Consider the following 18,950-nt stretch of genomic DNA (forward strand, 5'->3'; position numbering starts at 1 on the left):
CGTGGCATTATGGGGTTAATAGTGTAGCAAAAGTGGCCACTTTGGAAGCTCTTTAATGGTGGCAGTGAAAGATCTGGTGTTATATTACTGCAGTAAATGATAACGTCAAAACCATAAATGATATTCAATAAAGGGAGTATAGCTGGGGTGGGTTGCAAGTCTCTTGCAGCAAATTTAGTGTGCAGGTATAATCATTGCTTCAGAAGGGTGTAGTTTCTTACGCTACTAAAGTGTGATGGCCTGTACCACATACCAGCTTATATAACAAAGTATGGAGACAGTAGTAAGATAAATCGCTCTAAAGTCTAGATCAATGTGGGTCTCCTTATTATATATAGGTAGAGCGATATTCTCAAAATGAGAAACCTTTGTTGTCCATCAACCTTTGTTTAAATAAAAGTCAATCACTCTCACCTTCTAACCTACTAAGAGAATCCACTGATCTTCATAGGAGATGTCACCACAATAGAATAAGTCCAGTAATAAATAGGCCCCTGTGTCTCAAGCAAATAAATATTGTAGATATTGTAATCCATATTCACATGTGAGAACATATATATGACTTAGTCATAACAACAATCAATATGGGTTTTAATATCAAAGGTTTCACCCGTAGTTTGACTTGTGACCGAATTACAAACATGGGTCAGAGATTTATACATCAGGCACCTCTTTTTATTGCATTTAAACACTCCTGATTTCTTTTATTTGTTATGGCTTTCAAGGGCAATGCCTTGGGTGTATTTCTTTGAGAGACCACTATTTTGCATGGAGCCAGTTTTTGTTTCAAAGTGGGAGCACACCTAAATATCATTCTTGAATTAAGTTAAAGATTTCCTTTTAGATATGGGTCTTTTAATTCAATTAGCCAATGTTTGTTTAAGGCCTCCTTTATTGTTTTATGACTCGGGTTGTACTGAGTTATGAAAGCTGGGCTCGATGTCATATTTTGCCTGTTGTTGATCTTATCATTGGGGACTTGTTGTAAAATATACCCTCTATATATATTTCTTGCTTTAGTATACCCGTCTATGATTAGGTTCATAGGGTAGCCCTTCTCTTTAAATCTATTAGTGGATTGGGTATCGTATAATTCTATATTAACACAATTCTCCTTGATGTACCTAAACTGGCTATAGGGTATATTTGTTTTCCAACCATTTAGATGATTGCTAGAAAAATGCAAAAAATGATTACTATCAACGCTTTTAAAGAATGTTGATGACAACAAGCTCCCATCCAAATTCCATTCTAAATAGACGTTGAGAAATTAAATTTTCTCTGTTTGGATACTAGACGTAAAAGTTAGACCCATGTCATTAGAATTTAAGCTAATTACAAAAACTTTAGCTAAGTTTTTTGTAATATTCATGATCTAGTACAATTCGTTTAGCCTCAAATAAATATTTATTATAGTCTTGTAACACGATCCCCACTCCCTTGTCCGCCTGGTGGATAACCAAGTTTCTGTCATCCATAAGAGTTTTAAGGGCCTTTTGTTCATTAGGTCATAATTTCTTTTTATTATGTTTTCCATTTGCTACTGCTTTTTCTAAATCCTCCATAACTAACTGCTGGAACAGATCCACATAGGAACAATCTTCCTTAGAAGGGTTAAAAGAAGATGGAGGGGCAAGTGGAGTATGTAGAACTTGTTCAAATAGCTCATTGGATATATTGTCTGTTTGGGTGTATGCTATATATTCTAGCCTATTTGGATCCATTGTATCTAATAAGATGTGAGTGCCCTCTAATTTATTTTTCTTCAGATGTTTTGATGCAAAATATCTTTGTAGGATGAGTTTCCCAGTGAAAGCTTTAAATCTACAAACAGATTAGGTTAATTTGGAGGACAATATGAAATGCCCCTGCCTAAAATTCTAATTTAATTGTTTGTTAATTTGTGTGTGTTTTAGGGTTTTCCCTCTACCTCTTCTCTCTTGTTTAAAAATGATCTTTTTTTTGCTGTGTGTGTGTGTGTGTGGGGGGGGGGGGGGGTCTGATTCTGTTCCCTAAAGGGGCTAGGGTCTGTCCCCTAACAAATGATTGTTAGTATTAGCATTCCCAGATGTCACTGGCCTTTCTTCTCTATAATTAGTTATGGTATAGGTGACTAATCTTTGTAAGATCTATAATCAGCATGGAGTTACTGTGGAACAAATCTGCACTCTGTGGCACCTGACTTTGCCCCCCTCCCACTCATTTTTACTAAAAAGGCTCCCACTTTCCCTAAAAATTCTAGGCTATTGCTGTTAACCCCCAGCTTGTTGAAAGAAAGGGCCATAAAGTCCTGGAAGATGTAAGTAAACACACCATCTTAAAGTTGTTAAAATTATAGGAACACAGATCCCTCTTAAAATACTGTGTTTTAAGCAAATAATATTAACTCTTTAGAGTACTCAGTAGGCATATACAGTATATTAACTTTAGGTAAATGCAAAAAAATAACACATTTTCCTTATGCCTTAATTTCATCCAAAAACAATTAAATAGACAATTAAAACAATTAAATAAAAGTCCCTATAAGGAATGAACAGACATGCATCAACAAAAGTCTGTTGAGTCATTCTGAAAATTAAAGCGTTTCATTGAAGTCGAATAGGCTTTACATTAGCGTATCTAAATACAAGGCAGCAAAATTCTTGTCAATGGATAAGTTTTTATGTCAGCCAATAAATATGTGAGCTGTCAGCCTCTGAGTCTTTCCTACCCATTTGTTGTTACATTGGTAACAGGGTTTATCTTCTTAAGCTGCTACTCAGGTTATCTTGGGTCTTGTCATTTATTTATCCACTACCTGATACTCTTCTCACAGTAACAGAGCTCCCACCAACTGCTCCACACACTTCCTGGTTTCACACAAACTGTTGCTCCCATTAGAACTTCTACTCAGAAGTCGTATGGTTCACTGTATTTTGTATCTGTTTTTGCAATAAATTGTGGACTTTTTAAACTTTTTTCCTTTTGCACGAATCATTGGAGCTAATTCTTTGTTTTTGGCTCATACAAACTAAGCATGTTGTGTAGGCATAGGCACTGCACAGCATCTCACAACTTCAAAGGTATCACAAGTTAACTACCTGGATTTTCACAAAGGATGGATATAGTTTATAATGAAATTAGTTTTGGTTTGATCCTTGCTCTAACACTTCTAAGAGGGCAGATGTGTGTTATTTTATAAAGTATATATAAGTATATAAACCTGCATTTCACTAAATTCTGATTGGATTCTACTGGAAAATTGAGACTGTGGCAACTGAGGTAGAAGTCACAACCTCTATCATTTTCTAAACCAATTGGGAAAAGGGATTTCATATATGTGCTAAACTTAGTGTCAGATACTATACAAGAGCCAGCTCTATTCTATCTTGGGTTATTAGAAATGAGAAATATTTTCTTGCCTATATTTTGCTCTGCAGTGAATCTAACACTAGCCAGGGCATGGTCCAGAGGCTATTCTCCCACTTGAGAACCAGTACTAGAAATACTGGTCTATATATGTAGCATAGAAAAGGTTTAAATTTCTAGGATGGGTAAGAACTATTTGTTTTATAAATAATTTTAAATGTTTGCTGTTATACATTTCTGATAGGGAAGTATTAATCCTGTAAGGTTTTTCCCCTTTTCGTCCCTCCTATGTCGGAATTATGGTTCATTATATCATAGACGTCATGGCTATACAATGATAATGTGGCAAGAAGGAGACATACAGAGATGGGGGTTTATATTTCCTTTTAAACCTCTTATATTTTATGATCATTTACCCTACTTATGTTATTAATGCATAGTGGTTAAAAGTTATACCAGGAACACTGTTCTTTCGATGCACATATAGAAAATTCCTCTGGTTCTGTATACTGAATGTCAAGTTAAACCTCTGCATTTTTTAAGAACCAAGATTACTGGAATGAGTTTATCTATGTAAGGGTCTTTATTTACATATGCTTATTATAATTTATGTCTAGCTATAAGTATTGGTTAAATGATATGGGGGTAGATTTATCAAGCAGCCAATGCTGCAATGTACCCACCAAAGTTTCCGGCTTGCCAGAAAAGAAAGTAAGGAGGAGCGGTCATTAGACGGCTGCTCCTTAACCTGTCCTCCATCTCTGAGAAAGCAGACTGCAATCATCCAAATTGTATTTGACTCCCCCTGCTAGTGGATGATTGGCTGCAAATGTGTAGGGTGTGGCATTGAAAAAAAAATGGGGTTTATTTAGCAGCGCTAAAAAAAGCTAGGAAATGATGATACCAATCTAATTTATGTTTTATACAATCTATTTTATTTAAAAATTCTTATAACACATAAAAACAACAGCAAATGCTTTTCCTAATTAATAAAGGGACGTCTCCCTTATACAACACTTATAAAAACAGACTAGAACCATATAATCCTAGAATTTCAGGTATAAAGGAATTAATTCTATAGATAACATATGGCAAGCAACAAATTTCTAAGATAAATGGTGAATTAAATATTTAAAAGGCACAAATGTATCAATCCTAATAGCTTTACAGTTCTTCAGTAACAAATTCAGTTATAAAGTTACACAGTTACTTTCCTTGGACATATAATTGGCTCAGGTGTGCTGGATAGTTAAAAAGGCAAAAAACAGCCAATATTCTGATTTAGGTGCCAAAGCAATCGTGGTTAATGGAAATGGTTAATTTAACAGATGAATACCTTGATGTCTTTAAAGTTCAGTTTGCGTGTTTTAAAAAACGTAGTGCAAATTAGTGTAGAGGTACCTTAATCTGTCCTGGTTGCAACCGCTGATTATCTTCACTGTGAGGGATTCACAGACTGTTTGTTCCTGGTGCTTCTGATAAGTCACCTGACCTTCTCTTTGATTCAGAGGTCAGGGGTGATGATCCGTTCTGGTGATGTAGTTATCCTTTTTTTTGTTTTCCTTTCTTCTTATAGCCCAAATATTGTTTTCATCTGGGTTCCCTCAGACTTCTTAAGGTTTGAAGAAATCTTTGGTCAGTGTTTAGCAGTAACACCGTATTCCCTGAAGTTACCAAAGGTAGATTTTAACTTGCAGGGTCAGGAGAAAAGTTTAAAGTTGCAGGGTCACACAGCTTTGTGACAGTAGTAAATGAAGTTTAGTAGAGTGTAGCAGGTCCCATTCAACGCGTTTCATTCTTGATAAAGCCCAGAAGGGTGAAACGCGTTGAATGGGACCTGCTACACTCTACTAAACTTCATTTACTACTGTCACAAAGCTGTGTGACCCTGCAACTTTAAACTTTTCTCCTGACCCTGCAAGTTAAAATCTACCTTTGGTAACTTCAGGGAATACGGTGTTACTGCTAAACACTGACCAAAGATTTCTTCAAACCTTAAGAAGTCTGAGGGAACCCAGATGAAAACAATATTTGGGCTATAAGAAGAAAGGAAAACAAAAAAAAGGATAACTACATCACCAGAACGGATCATCACCCCTGACCTCTGAATCAAAGAGAAGGTCAGGTGACTTATCAGAAGCACCAGGAACAAACAGTCTGTGAATCCCTCACAGTGAAGATAATCAGCGGTTGCAACCAGGACAGATTAAGGTACCTCTACACTAATTTGCACTACGTTTTTTAAAACACGCAAACTGAACTTTAAAGACATCAAGGTATTCATCTGTTAAATTAACCATTTCCATTAACCACGATTGCTTTGGCACCTAAATCAGAATATTGGCTGTTTTTTGCCTTTTTAACTATCCAGCACACCTGAGCCAATTATATGTCCAAGGAAAGTAACTGTGTAACTTTATAACTGAATTTGTTACTGAAGAACTGTAAAGCTATTAGGATTGATACATTTGTGCCTTTTAAATATTTAATTCACCATTTATCTTAGAAATTTGTTGCTTGCCATATGTTATCTATAGAATTAATTCCTTTATACCTGAAATTCTAGGATTATATGGTTCTAGTCTGTTTTTATAAGTGTTGTATAAGGGAGACGTCCCTTTATTAATTAGGAAAAGCATTTGCTGTTGTTTTTATGTGTTATAAGAATTTTTAAATAAAATAGATTGTATAAAACATAAATTAGATTGGTATCATCATTTCCTAGCTTTTTTTAGCGCTGCTAAATAAACCCCATTTTTTCTTCTTATCCACCATTTAGTTCTCTTTGAGGGAAGAACTTTTTTAGCAGCAGGAATCCACCTTTAGGCGCTCCTATCACACTACACATATATAGGGTGTGGCATTGCACAAGCATTGTGCAATGTTAAATGCAGACAGCATATGCATTTAGCAAAGCAGGGCGGACATGATTCGCTATAGCAGAATATTCAAAAAGCTCTACAGGCCCCTTAAAATTGACACATAGAGACATTGATTTTATCCAAGGAGAACACTTGTCAAATACAAAGCTTGAGACCTGGAGCAATTATTCTATGTGTGCTATGAGATTATCTATACATTTCTTGTTGTACATGTATGTACTGATTTAAACTTAAAAAAATAGAAATTGTTTAGTTTAATTCCAAATTTATTAATCACTCAGTAAACGTGATGGCATCAGGTGAGGGTGTTTGTTTGGCCAGGGAGGGAAATCAGGAGATCAAGGAGATAAAGCAGGACATATTTAGGGATATTTCACATTGGACAAATATATCAGAGAGAGGGGTAGCTTTAGTTATTCTTTTAGTTAAAAAACTCTTCCTCCTCCCTTTGTTCTTCCTCCCGCCGTCTCTGTATTTCTAGATCTCTATTTATCCAGTATTCCAGGAGTTTCCATGTTTTTTTTTCTGTGCCATCTGTCTGTGTACCTTGTTCTTTGGTTTCAATTTTAGCTATTTTAAAACATAAATTAACAATTTAAAATTATGACATTGTTATATGTTTAATATGGAGGATCATAAATAGCAAAACAATTTTTTACCCTGTGTTATGGATTGTAGTTTAATGTTTATATTTGTAAATTCTAATAATGCAGAACAATTCCTGCTGTAAAAGGTTAATAATGATTGTAGCTATATTATGGTTTATTTGTAGGTTTATATAGCATGCTTTACTGTCTGATCAGCAATACTGCTATATTAATATAAAAGTAGGTGACAATGTCTATAACATTAATGATAATGAATTGCCTACCTAGTGTTAGGTGCTTATCAAGTATTTTTCATTGTGTGTATAGTGAGACGTTTCCATTACTGTTAATAAATAAATTCCATACTGTGCTGAGTGATCCTGTCTTTATACCTATGTGTTCTATATAATTGTATTTCTATCACTTGTCCTATGGCCCAATATAATTCCCTGTAGATTATATTTGTATTGCACCAGTGTATCCTTTCTTATCTTATCCATTTCCTTATCTAATTATTTTCCCCTTTAGTCTTTTTTTTCTATTCTATACCATTCTCTATATCTTTTTATTTACTGTTCTTGTTCTTGTTTCCTTTTTAAATATGTTTCTTGATTCCAATTTTCTTACCGTCTACTGAGTTTTTATCCTTGATCATTTGCTCCTTTACATCCACCACTTTCTCTTCCTCCCTCTGCTCCACATCTTTTTCCTCCCTCTTCCTCCTCTTTCTGTCCTGCTTTTTCTCCTTCTTTCTCCTCTTCTCCTTTTTAATAGAAGCTTCAAAAGAAATATAAAAATAAATTGCATATCCTTGTATACCACCCTGTTAAATATTATATATATATATATATATATATATATATATATATATATATATATATATATATATATATATTATACTGTATATATACATAGTCTCTCCGGATAGGATTGATGGCACCACTTAAACGTGTTGTATCGGGTCTTATACCATTCAGTTAATAAGGTCTGTGGCCTTAATATTCTACAATGATGTGTGGTTAGGTGCTATGTATCAACAAAGTTACATGACAAATTGGTTAGCAAAAGAAACTAACTGAAAAAAGATACTAATAAGCACTCAAAAGACCCCCAATTATATGGAGTTGGAAAAAGAAACACACTAATTAAAACATAAATCTTTATTAGAAATATTAAAATCTGGGATTTAAAACTAAAATGCTGGTCTGGAGTTCCCAGTACAAAGACTGGATATGAAACACTAGAACTTCTGGTTAGTGGTCAACAAATGGCAAATTAGAGAGCCACTGGTTTATGTATCACTAGAAAATATCAATACTGGGAACTCCAGACCAGCATTTTAGTTTTAAATCCCAGATTTTAATATTTCTAATAAAGATTTATGTTTTAATTAGTGTGTTTCTTTTTCCAACTCCATATAATTGGGGGTCTTTTGAGTGCTTATTAGTATCTTTTTTCAGTTAGTTTCTTTTGCTAACCAATTTGTCATATATACAGTCTCTTAATTAATATAATGAGCTACTTTGCCCTCATATAGCCAGCATGTAAATGTTCTTACCTTTCCTGATGATTGGCCTAATTTTTGGTTGTTCCTCATCAGGAAGCTTTGATTTTCTATAAATAAAAAAGGGGGGGGGATACTATAGTTATATATTTTTTTCCATAACATGATTATTCATTAATGCATTGAGTTATCTGAAAAGTATAATCTATGGCAATGTTCTTTTATATTATTATATTCTGACTGTATAAAATGATTAGTAAATGTGTTATTTCCACTCAGTCAGAATTCAAAATTCAGAAATGTAATATTTAAAATCTTAAATAATTTCCTATCTATTTTACACTGATTGTGATAGTCAAGGCATTAATTACATAAATAGAAACATAACAAAAAGAATGTGACACTACAACCTGGGAAAGGTTTTAAACCCTTGTGTTTGTGTGTTAAGCTTGTGCCGTTAGTCACTGGGGGTGTCGGCTTGTTTTGTTGAAAATGTAACAGATAAAATCAAAGGAGGAAAAAACATTGGTCCAGTCTCTATTGCTATTGTAAGCTATGTAAACTGGCGGTAACAAAAAGTATCTCCATTAACAGTTTACATAGTTTACAACAGCAATAGAGACCAGGCCATTGTGCTTATATATATATATTAAATTAGATCTGTTATGTTTTCTGTAGGCAATAAAACAACGTACATAAATGGTGTACAGACCTCAGGAGCAGCAACAGCTATAATGAGCAGCAAATTGTATGTTAAAGTGGATATAAATATGATTTTACATGATAGAAAATAGTGGCACAATCATTAAATGCAGTAAAAGATGTCAAAGCTTTTCTGTTGTCTTGTGAGTTTTGTGGGTTGCACAGATGTTTAATAAACAAATATAAATATCTAAAGAACATGGCTAAAATGTATAGACAACTTTATTAGGGGAGGCAGCTCCCTGTAACTTACCGGATGTGCTTCCATAGTGCCCATCCTCCAATTATAACAATTATCAGGGAAATTACGCCCAGAATAGCAAAGGCGTATACTGTAGAGAAACATAAAATAGCACATTATTATTATTTACACTAGAGACTTTAGCAGGATAACAGGTTGATAACACTGATTATATAAAATATGTACAAGTGGGTCCTGACCAGCAGTTGCTTCAGTATAACAAAGTGTTCAGTAAGATTAAATGGCTTGGGGTGAGATTATAAATAAAGGTGCTATTGGGGAAGCTTTTAGCATTTCTGTTTAGAGTGTAGGTCATTTTGAAGCTTTGAGTGTTTATTTAGTGAGTTTATCTATTAAAATATTAAGTTCTGAAGGCTGAAAAAAATAATAAAAATTGACTTACCTGAACGATTAAGACCAGCAAAAAACCCTGTAAAAATGACAATAAAAGTTAGAAGTATATAAAATATATGTTTGTTGTTCATTGTGTAAACTACTTTCTCTATTTAAGACTTATGAACTACAGTTTCTATGTGATATTTGTTGCTTAAGTGATGGGGTATTTGCATTGTATCCTTATCCTTACCCTTTACTATTGAATTGTAGAGGCTCTCACTGTTGATTGGGCCCATGGTCAACCCTGTGTACAAAGGATAAATCTTTTAATTATTTGTTATTTCTAACAATGAAACAACTAACAATTAATGAATGTACCTAAATATTTAAGTAAAGAGTACACAGCTAGTGCAAAAGTCTAAACTGCATTATCAAATGTTACAAAACTACATAATATAAATAGGACTATTATTCAATATAATGTGCTATCTTAAGAGATCAGTGGTCACTAACTGACCAGTGTGGTAAGTATGTTTAGTGATAACAAGGAGGGTTCATCCATTTCTGTTAGTGGCCATTGGACAGAAGACTAGGTGATTTTTTACATATATATATCTGTGACAACTCAAGAACTCTATACACAGTAATTACACAATAATTACACAATAAAAAACAAATCTAATGATCTATAGTAAGAAGTTAAGCAACAAAGGTCTTAAAATCTTTCAAGATAAAGAGAGTTTATGCAGGATACAAATATTTAAGGAGCAAATTAGTATATTTTAACTCAGCACTAATTCTGTGTGATACCCTGATCTGGGGACTGTGACAACCAAACCATGTTGTTCTGACAATCTCTATGATTTTCACCAGACAAATATGGTTTCCATTGTGTTCATTAAGCTGATTCTCTTACAATGCACCTAACTTACTTCCTTTGAAATGTAATTGAAATAGACAATGTGTACCATTTAGAATAGACATTTATCAATCTTATTTACAAAAATATATAAAGTGAAAATCCTAACAGAGAAATTACTTCTCCACATACCCTCTCTCTGCATTCTCACATAGAATAAAAATGCATTTTGCGAATTAGACACACTGTTGAAAATTAACTGTACACATTTTCATGCAAAGGTCACATCTGCAAAGCCAACAAAATATAGATAATACACCATAATAGTTCATTAACCCTCTACAGCTAAAAAACAAAAGTTTGACAGTACTGCATATAGGAAGGGATTATCAATAACAACTCATTAACCCCTTAATGACCACAGCACTTTTCCATTTTCTGTCCGTTTGGGACCAAGGCTATTTTTACATTTTTGTGGTGTTTGTGTTTAGCTGTAATTTTCCTCTTACTCATTTACTGTACCCACACATATTATATACCGTTTTTCTCGCCATTAAATGGACTTTCAAAATATACCATTATTTTCATCATATCTTATAATTTACTATAAAAAATATTATAAAATATGAGGAAAAAATGGAAAAAAACACACTTTTTCTAACTTTGACCCCCAAAATCTGTTACACATCTACAACCACCAAAAAACACCCATGCTAAATAGTTTCTAAATTTTGTCCTGAGTTTAGAAATACCCAATGTTTACATGTTCTTTACTTTTTTTGCAAGTTATAGGGCTATAAGTACAAGTAGCACTTTGCCATTTCCAAACCACTTTTTTTCAAAATTAGCGCTAGTTACATTGGGACACTAATATCTTTCAGGAATCTCTGAATATCCATTGACATGTATATATTTTTTTTTAGAAGACATCCCAAAGTATTGATCTAGGCCCATTTTGGTATATTTCATGGCACCATTTCACCGCCGAATGCGATCAAATAAAAAAATTATTTTACTTTTTCACAAATTTTTTCACAAACTTTAGGTTTCTCACTGAAATTATTTACAAACAACTCATGAAATTATGGAATAAATGGTTGTAAATGCTTCTCTGGGATCCCCTTTGTTCATAAATAGCAGACATATATGGCTTTGGCTTTGCTTTTTGGTAATTAGAAGGCTGCTAAATGCCACTGCGCACCAACCGTGTATTATGCCCAGCAGTGAATGGGTTAATTAGGGAGCATGTAGGGAGCTTCTAGGGTTAATTTTAGCTCTAGTGTAGTGTAGTAGACAACCCCAAGTATTGATCTAGGCCCATTTTGGTATATTTCATGCCACCATTTCACCGCCAAAAGCAATCAAATAAAAAAAAATTGTTCACTTTTTCAAACTTTAGGTTTTTCACTAAAATTATTTACAAACAGCTTGTCCAATTATGGCACAAATGGTTTTAAATGCTTCTCTGGGATCCCCTTTGTTCATAAATAGCAGACATATATGGCTTTGGCGTTGCTTTTTGGTAATTATAAGGCCGCTAAATGCTGCTGCGCATCACATGTGTATTATGGCCAGCAGTGAAGGGGTTAATTAGGTAGTTTGTAGGGAGCTTGCAGGGTTAATTTTAGCTTTAGTGTAGAGATCAGACTCCCACCTGACACATCCCACCCCCTGATCCCTCCCAAACAGCACTCTTCCCTCCCCCACCCCACAATTGTCCCCGCCATCTTAAGTACTGGCAGAAAGTCTGCCAGTACTAAAATAAAAGGTATAAAAAAAAAAAAAAAATTTTTTTTAAGCATATTTACATATGCTGCTATGTAGGGTCCCCCCTTAGCCCCCAACCTCCCTGATCCCCCCAAAATAGCTCCCTAACCCTCCCCCTCTGCCTTATTGGGGCCATCTTGGGTACTGGCAGCTGTCTGCCAGTACCCAGTTTGCAAATAAAAATGTTTTATTTTTTATGTTTTACTTTTTGTTTCTGTAGTGTAGCTTCCCCCCCACAGTCCAATACCCCACCAGCCAAACCGATCACCAAAAAAAACATATTAACCCCTTTGATCCCCACTTCTAACATAAACATTTTCTGTAGGTAGTGGTTCCCACCCGCTCCCTCCCCGTGCACGCGCCCGCCCGGCCTCCCCGTGCACGCGCGCGCGTCCGTGCGCGTCCCCCCGGTCGTCCCCGCCCCCGATCCCGCCCCCCTCCGCATCACAAAGGCCATCGATGGCCGCCACCCACCTCCCATACCGGCTCCCACCCACCAACGAACGTAGCCGTTAATGTCCGGTGCAGAGAGGGCCACAGAGTGGCTCTCTCTGCACCGGATGGCTACAAATGGTTATTGCAGGATGCCTCGATATCGAGGCATCACTGCAATAACCGGAAAGCAGCTGGAAGCGAGCAGGATCGCTTCCAGCTGCTTTCCAAACCGAGGACGTGCAGGGTACGTTCTCAGGCATTAACTGCCTTTTTTTTGAGGACGTACCCTGCACGTCCTCGGTCATTAAGGGGTTAACAAAGTCATTAGTGAAGAAGAATATACACATAATTACCTTGTGGGGTGCTCACAGGTGTGCCCATGCCAGGTTGGCATATAACAAGAAATACATAAATCGCCAAGTAGAAACAAGCCATGTTAGCTGTAGTCCACTCTCAAAGAAAATGACTGTGCTGAATGGCTGTAGCTGGTATATTGGCTCTAGCTGGTATATTATAGTGTGTGATGTCACTGTTGTATTGTGTGAAGGCATTGTGCTATTGTGACATCATTACCTCTGACTTAGAGTTCCCCTTAATGCAGAAACACATTTATTTATTAGAATAAACTAGAAAAAGACAGATTTGTCTAATTTTCTCAAGTTTCTATAATGTCTGTGTTCCACACCCTATTATTTTAAACAGTAAGAAAAGTTGAATGACAGCAAATTTAAAAATTAAAAAGTTTAGCTAATCTGCTAAATATTCACAAGCAATACTCATTCGGTTTAGGAAATGTACAAAATTGTTTACTCCCAAAACTTACAGTATATATATTTCCGCACAAACATGACCGCTATTGCATATTACAAGTCGCGTGTGATAAAAAAAAATATTTCAAGCTCCCTATATTTACTCCCTATATTTACTAATGAATGTGTAAAGTGGTTAACCATTGTACTTGAGCAATGATAACAAACCATAAAACTGGCCAATCAGGTTTTATTCACACTATTTCAAGACTTTGTAAAAAGAACATTGCTTTTGTGCATATACAAAACACACTAGTGACATTTTTAGTTGTACTTAAAGGGATACTGAACCCAATTTTTTTCTTTCATCATTCAGATAGAGCATGCAATATAAAGCAACTTTCTAATTACTCCGATTTTCAATTTTTCTTTGTTCTCTTGGAATCTTTAGTTGACAAAGTAGGAATGTAAGCTTACAAGCTGGCCCATCTTTGGTTCAGCACCTGGGTAGTGCTTGCTTATTGAGGGCTAAATGCAGCCACCAATCAGCAAGTGCTATCTAGGGTTATAAACCAAAAATGCATTCCTGCTTTTTCAAATAAAGATACCAAGAGAACAAAGAAAAAATTGATAATAGGAGTAAATTAGAAAGTTGCTTAAAATTTAATTCTCTATCTGAATTATGCAAGAAACAAATTGAGTTCATCAGATCTCATTAGCATATCTCAATATTTACACAAATGCTTCCTTTTATTTTCTATCACTATATAGTCACAGTGAGACCAGTATTTTGAAACAACATTGGAAAAATTTACATTTTATTATTTCTCTATTCCACCCTACCCTACTTAATATTCTTGTTTACACAGCATTTCTATGACCAGTATTAAATTTACAGTATGAATGGGGATAGAATAGGCAAAATCAACTATTTTAAATAATAAATTAAATTAAAACAATTTAATACACTCCAGCAGGTAAAATGGAATATTGGGAACACTTGCTAGATTACGAGTGGAGTGGTAAGGTGTTTATCACGGTTGTTTAAATGAGTGTTTTTCGCTCCTATTAAGTTGAAAGTAAAAGTGATCACTTGAGCGTAATCGCTGTTTATGCTAGAATAATTACTGTATCCTTAGTAGGGATGGGCGAATGTGTTTATATTCAAATTTGAATGAATGTTATTGTAGAAATTTGATTTACATAATAGAATGTTGATAAGCACGAATATTCTTAAAAATTTGATTTTTGAATGTTATTTAAAGTTTTCGAATGTCACATTCGAATTCGAATGTCACATTCGAATTCGAATGTCACTTTCGAATTTGAATATTACATTTATAAAACACAATTGTAGACTAGAAACACTATTTCGATTTTGAATGTCACATTCAAATTGAATATCACATTCAAATCGAATATCACATTTGAATTTTAATATTACATTTATAAAACACAGTATTAGACTAGAAATACAATTTTTAATTAAAATGTCACATTCAAATCGAATATCACATTCGAAGTCGAATATAACATTTGAATCAAATATCACATTTATTAAACACGGTTGTAAACTAGATATACTATTTCGAATTTGAATGTCACATTCGAATTCGAATGTCACATTTGAATTCAATTATTACATTTAAAAAACACAGTATTAGACTAGAAATACTATTTCGAATTAGAATGTGACATTTAAATTTGAATGTCACATTCAAATTCGAATATTACATTTAAAACACAGTATTAGACTAGAAATACTATTTTAAATTCGAATGTGACATTTGAATGTAGCATTTGAATTTGAATATTACATTTATTAAACACAGTTGTAGACTAGAAATACTATTCTGAATTTGAATGTCACATTCAAATTCGAATATTACATTTTGAAATTGAATGAATACATAGCTAAACATTCTATTATTCTAACGAATATTTTCAAATTTTATTGAAAAATTTGAAAACGAAAATTCGAAAATAGAATTTTATATAAACATTAAAAACTCGATTCCAATGAACGAATGTATAAACATTTGTTTTAAATTTTGAATTTTTAGAAACATTCGCCCATCCCTAATCCTTAGAGCTCTGGTTAACTGCTTTCCAAAACTAAAAAGTAGCACAAAAAACATAAAAAATACATTAAAAAGTATTGTTACACTCATAATAACACCATCTAATAAAAAATATTAAAAAAAAAAATATTGCACAAAAAGTTATATGGGCGCAAAATATGAGGTCTTAGGTGTTTGAACTGTGTTTATTATTTTCTGTAATGGTAGGTTTTTATTGAATGAAATGTTAGTTTTTTATTTTATGTAATGTTAGTTTTTATTATTTTTAAATAATGTTAGCTTTTGTTTGGTAACTTAGGGGGTCTTAGGTTAGGGGTGTTAGGATTGATAGCTCGTTATGGGGTTAAATAGACAGAAAACCCCAACATTTTTTTTCATGATTTGGATAGAACATACCATTTTAAACAACTTTCCAATTTACTTTATTTTACCTTACTATTATCAAATTTGCTACATTATCTTGTTATCCGTTGCTAAAGGAACAGCATTGCACTACTGGCAGCTAGCTAAACACATTTAGTTAGCCAATCACAAGAGACAAATGTATGCAGACACCAATCAGAAGCTAGCTAGGATATGTGCATATTCATTTTCAACAAGGGATACCAAGAGAACGAAGCACATTTGAAAATATACATTAATTTAAAAGTGTCTTAAAATTACATGCTCCTTCTAAATCATGCAAGTTTAATTTTGATTTTCTAATCCTTTTAAAGGTTAGTGGGTACTATGTGATGGGTGTTGTGGTGGTTTATGGGTTAATAATGTAGCTGATAATTTGCAATGTAGGAGTGTGGCAGTTTAGGGGTTAATAGTGCAGCACAGTAGTCAATGATGTGGGTGTGTGGCAGTTTAGAGGCTAGTGTAGAGGAGTAGTTTGCGATGTGGTGGTGTTGCGGTTTAGGTTTTAATAGTGTAGCAGAGTAGTTTGCAATGTAGGGGTGTGGCATTTTAGGGATTTATAGTGCAGTGGAGTCATTTGCAATGTAGGGGCTGTCGGTTTAGGGGTTAATAGTGTAGCAGAGTAGTTTGCAATGTGGGGGGCATGGCAGTTTAGAGGTTAATAGTGTAGCATAGTAGTTTACAATGTAGGTGTGTGGTGGTTTAGGGGTTAATAGTGTAGGATGGTAGTTTGCAATGTGGGGTGTGATGGTTTAGCTTTTAATAGTGTAGCGGAGTAGTGGGTGCGTGGCATTATGGGGTTAATAGTGTAGCAAAAGTGGCCACTTTGGAAGCTCTTTAATGGTGTCAGTAAAAGATCTGGCAGTATATTACTGCAGTAAATGATAACGTAAAAACCATAAAAGATATTCAATAAAGGGAGTATAGCTGGGGTGGGTTGCAAGTCTCTTGCAGCAAATTTAGTGTGCAAGTATAATCATTGCTTCATAATGGTGTAGTTTCTTACGCTACTAAAGTATTATGGCCTGTGCCACATACCAGCTTATATAACTAAGCATGTTATATATAGGTAGAGCGATATTCTCAAAATGAGAAACCTTTGTTGTCCATCAATCTTTGTTTGAATAAAAGTGAATCACTCTCACCTTCTAACCTACTAAGAGAATCCACTGATCTTCATAGGAGATGTTGCCACAATAGAATAGGTCCAGTTGTGTAGAACTTCTCAGGCCTCATAGTGAAAGTAGTCCTCTGCGTTCTCAAGGGCCATTTGTTAAGGGTAATTAAAATCATGAACTCTACAGACCACTTAGGTGGTATATGGGATCAGGAAGTTCACCTTAGGACCTCAATACTAAGGGCTCAAACTCGTGATCAGCTCCAGGCTGCTGCAGCTGCGGCAGTCAGTAGGATATAAATAGCAACCTTTGTCTCAATTGTCAAGGCTAACAATTTCCTTATGGCATAAGTAACTAATCTTTATAAGATCTATAAATCAGCATGGAGTTACTGTGAAACAAATCTGCACTCGGTGGCATCTGACTTTGCCCCCCTCACTCATTTTTACTAATAAGGCTGCCACTTTGCCTAAAAATTCTAGGCTATTGCTGTTAACCCCCAGCATGTTGAAAGAAAGGGCACTAAAGTCCTGGAAAATGTAAGAAAACCCACCATCATAAAGCTGTTAAAATAATAGGAACACATATCCCTCTTAATCAATGTGGGTCTCCTTGTTATATATTGGTAGAGAGATATTCTCAAAATGAGAAACCTTTGTTGTCCATCAATCTTTGTTTAAATAAAAGTCAATCACTCTAACTTTCTAACCTACTAAGAGAATCCACTGATCTTCATAGGAGATGTCGCCACAATAGAATAGGTCCAGTTGTGTAGAACTTCTCAGGCCTTATAGTGAAAGTAGTCCTCTGCATTGTCAAGGGCCATTTGTTAAGGGTGATTAAAATCATGAGCTCTACAGACCACTTAGGTGGTATATGGGATCAGGAAGTTCACCTTAGATAAGGACCTCAATACTAAGGGCTCAAACTCGTGATCAGCTCCAGGCTGCTGCAGCTGCGGCAGTCAGTATGATATAAGTAGCAACTTTTGTCTCAATTGTCAAGGCTGACAATTTCCTTATGGCATAGGTAACTAATCTTTGTAAGATCTATAAATCAGCATGGAGTTACTGTGAAACAAATCTGCACTCTGTGGCATCTGACTTTGCCCCCCTCCCACTCATTTTTACTACTAAGGCTGCCACTTTGCCTAAAAATTCTAGGCTATTGCTGTTAACCCCCAGCATGTTGAAAGAAAGGGCACTAAAGTCCTGGAAAATGTAAGAAAACCCAACATCATAAAGCTTTTAAAATAATAGGAACACATATCCCTCCTAAAATACTGTGGGTCATATCTATCAAGATCTGTATGGAGTTTGAAGCTTTCTGTTTCTGGCGAGCCTTCAGGCTCACCAGAAACACCAGTAATGAAGCTCCATAACCTGTCCATCTGCTCTGAGGAGGTGAACAGACATCGCCGCAATTCAATCCGATCAAATACGATCAGGTTGATTGATACCTTCCCTGCTAGCGGCCGATTGGCCACGAATCTGCAGGGGGCGGCGTTGCACCAGCAGTTCACAAGAGCTGCTGGTGCAATGCTGAATGCGGAGAGCATATTGTTCTCCGCATTCAGTGAGGTCTGTCGGGCATGATCCGCAATGTCGGATCATGTCCAACAGGCCTTTCATAAATAGGCCCCTGTGTCTCAAGCAAATAAATATTTTAAACATTGTAATCCATATTCACATGTGAGAACATATATATGACAGTCATAACAACAATCAATATGGGTTTTAATATCAAAGCTTTCACCTGTAGTGTGACTTGTGACCGAATTACAAATATGGGTCAGAGATTTATACATCAGGCACCTTTTTTTATTGCATTTAAACACTCCTGATTTCTTTTATTTGTTACGGCTTTAAAGGGCAATGCCTTGGGTGTATTTCTTTTAGAGACCACTATTTTGCATGCAGCCAGTTTTTGTTTCAATGTG

The sequence above is a fragment of the Bombina bombina genome, chromosome 1, assembly GCF_027579735.1.
Source record: "Bombina bombina isolate aBomBom1 chromosome 1, aBomBom1.pri, whole genome shotgun sequence".
Classification (NCBI taxonomy): domain Eukaryota; kingdom Metazoa; phylum Chordata; class Amphibia; order Anura; family Bombinatoridae; genus Bombina; species Bombina bombina.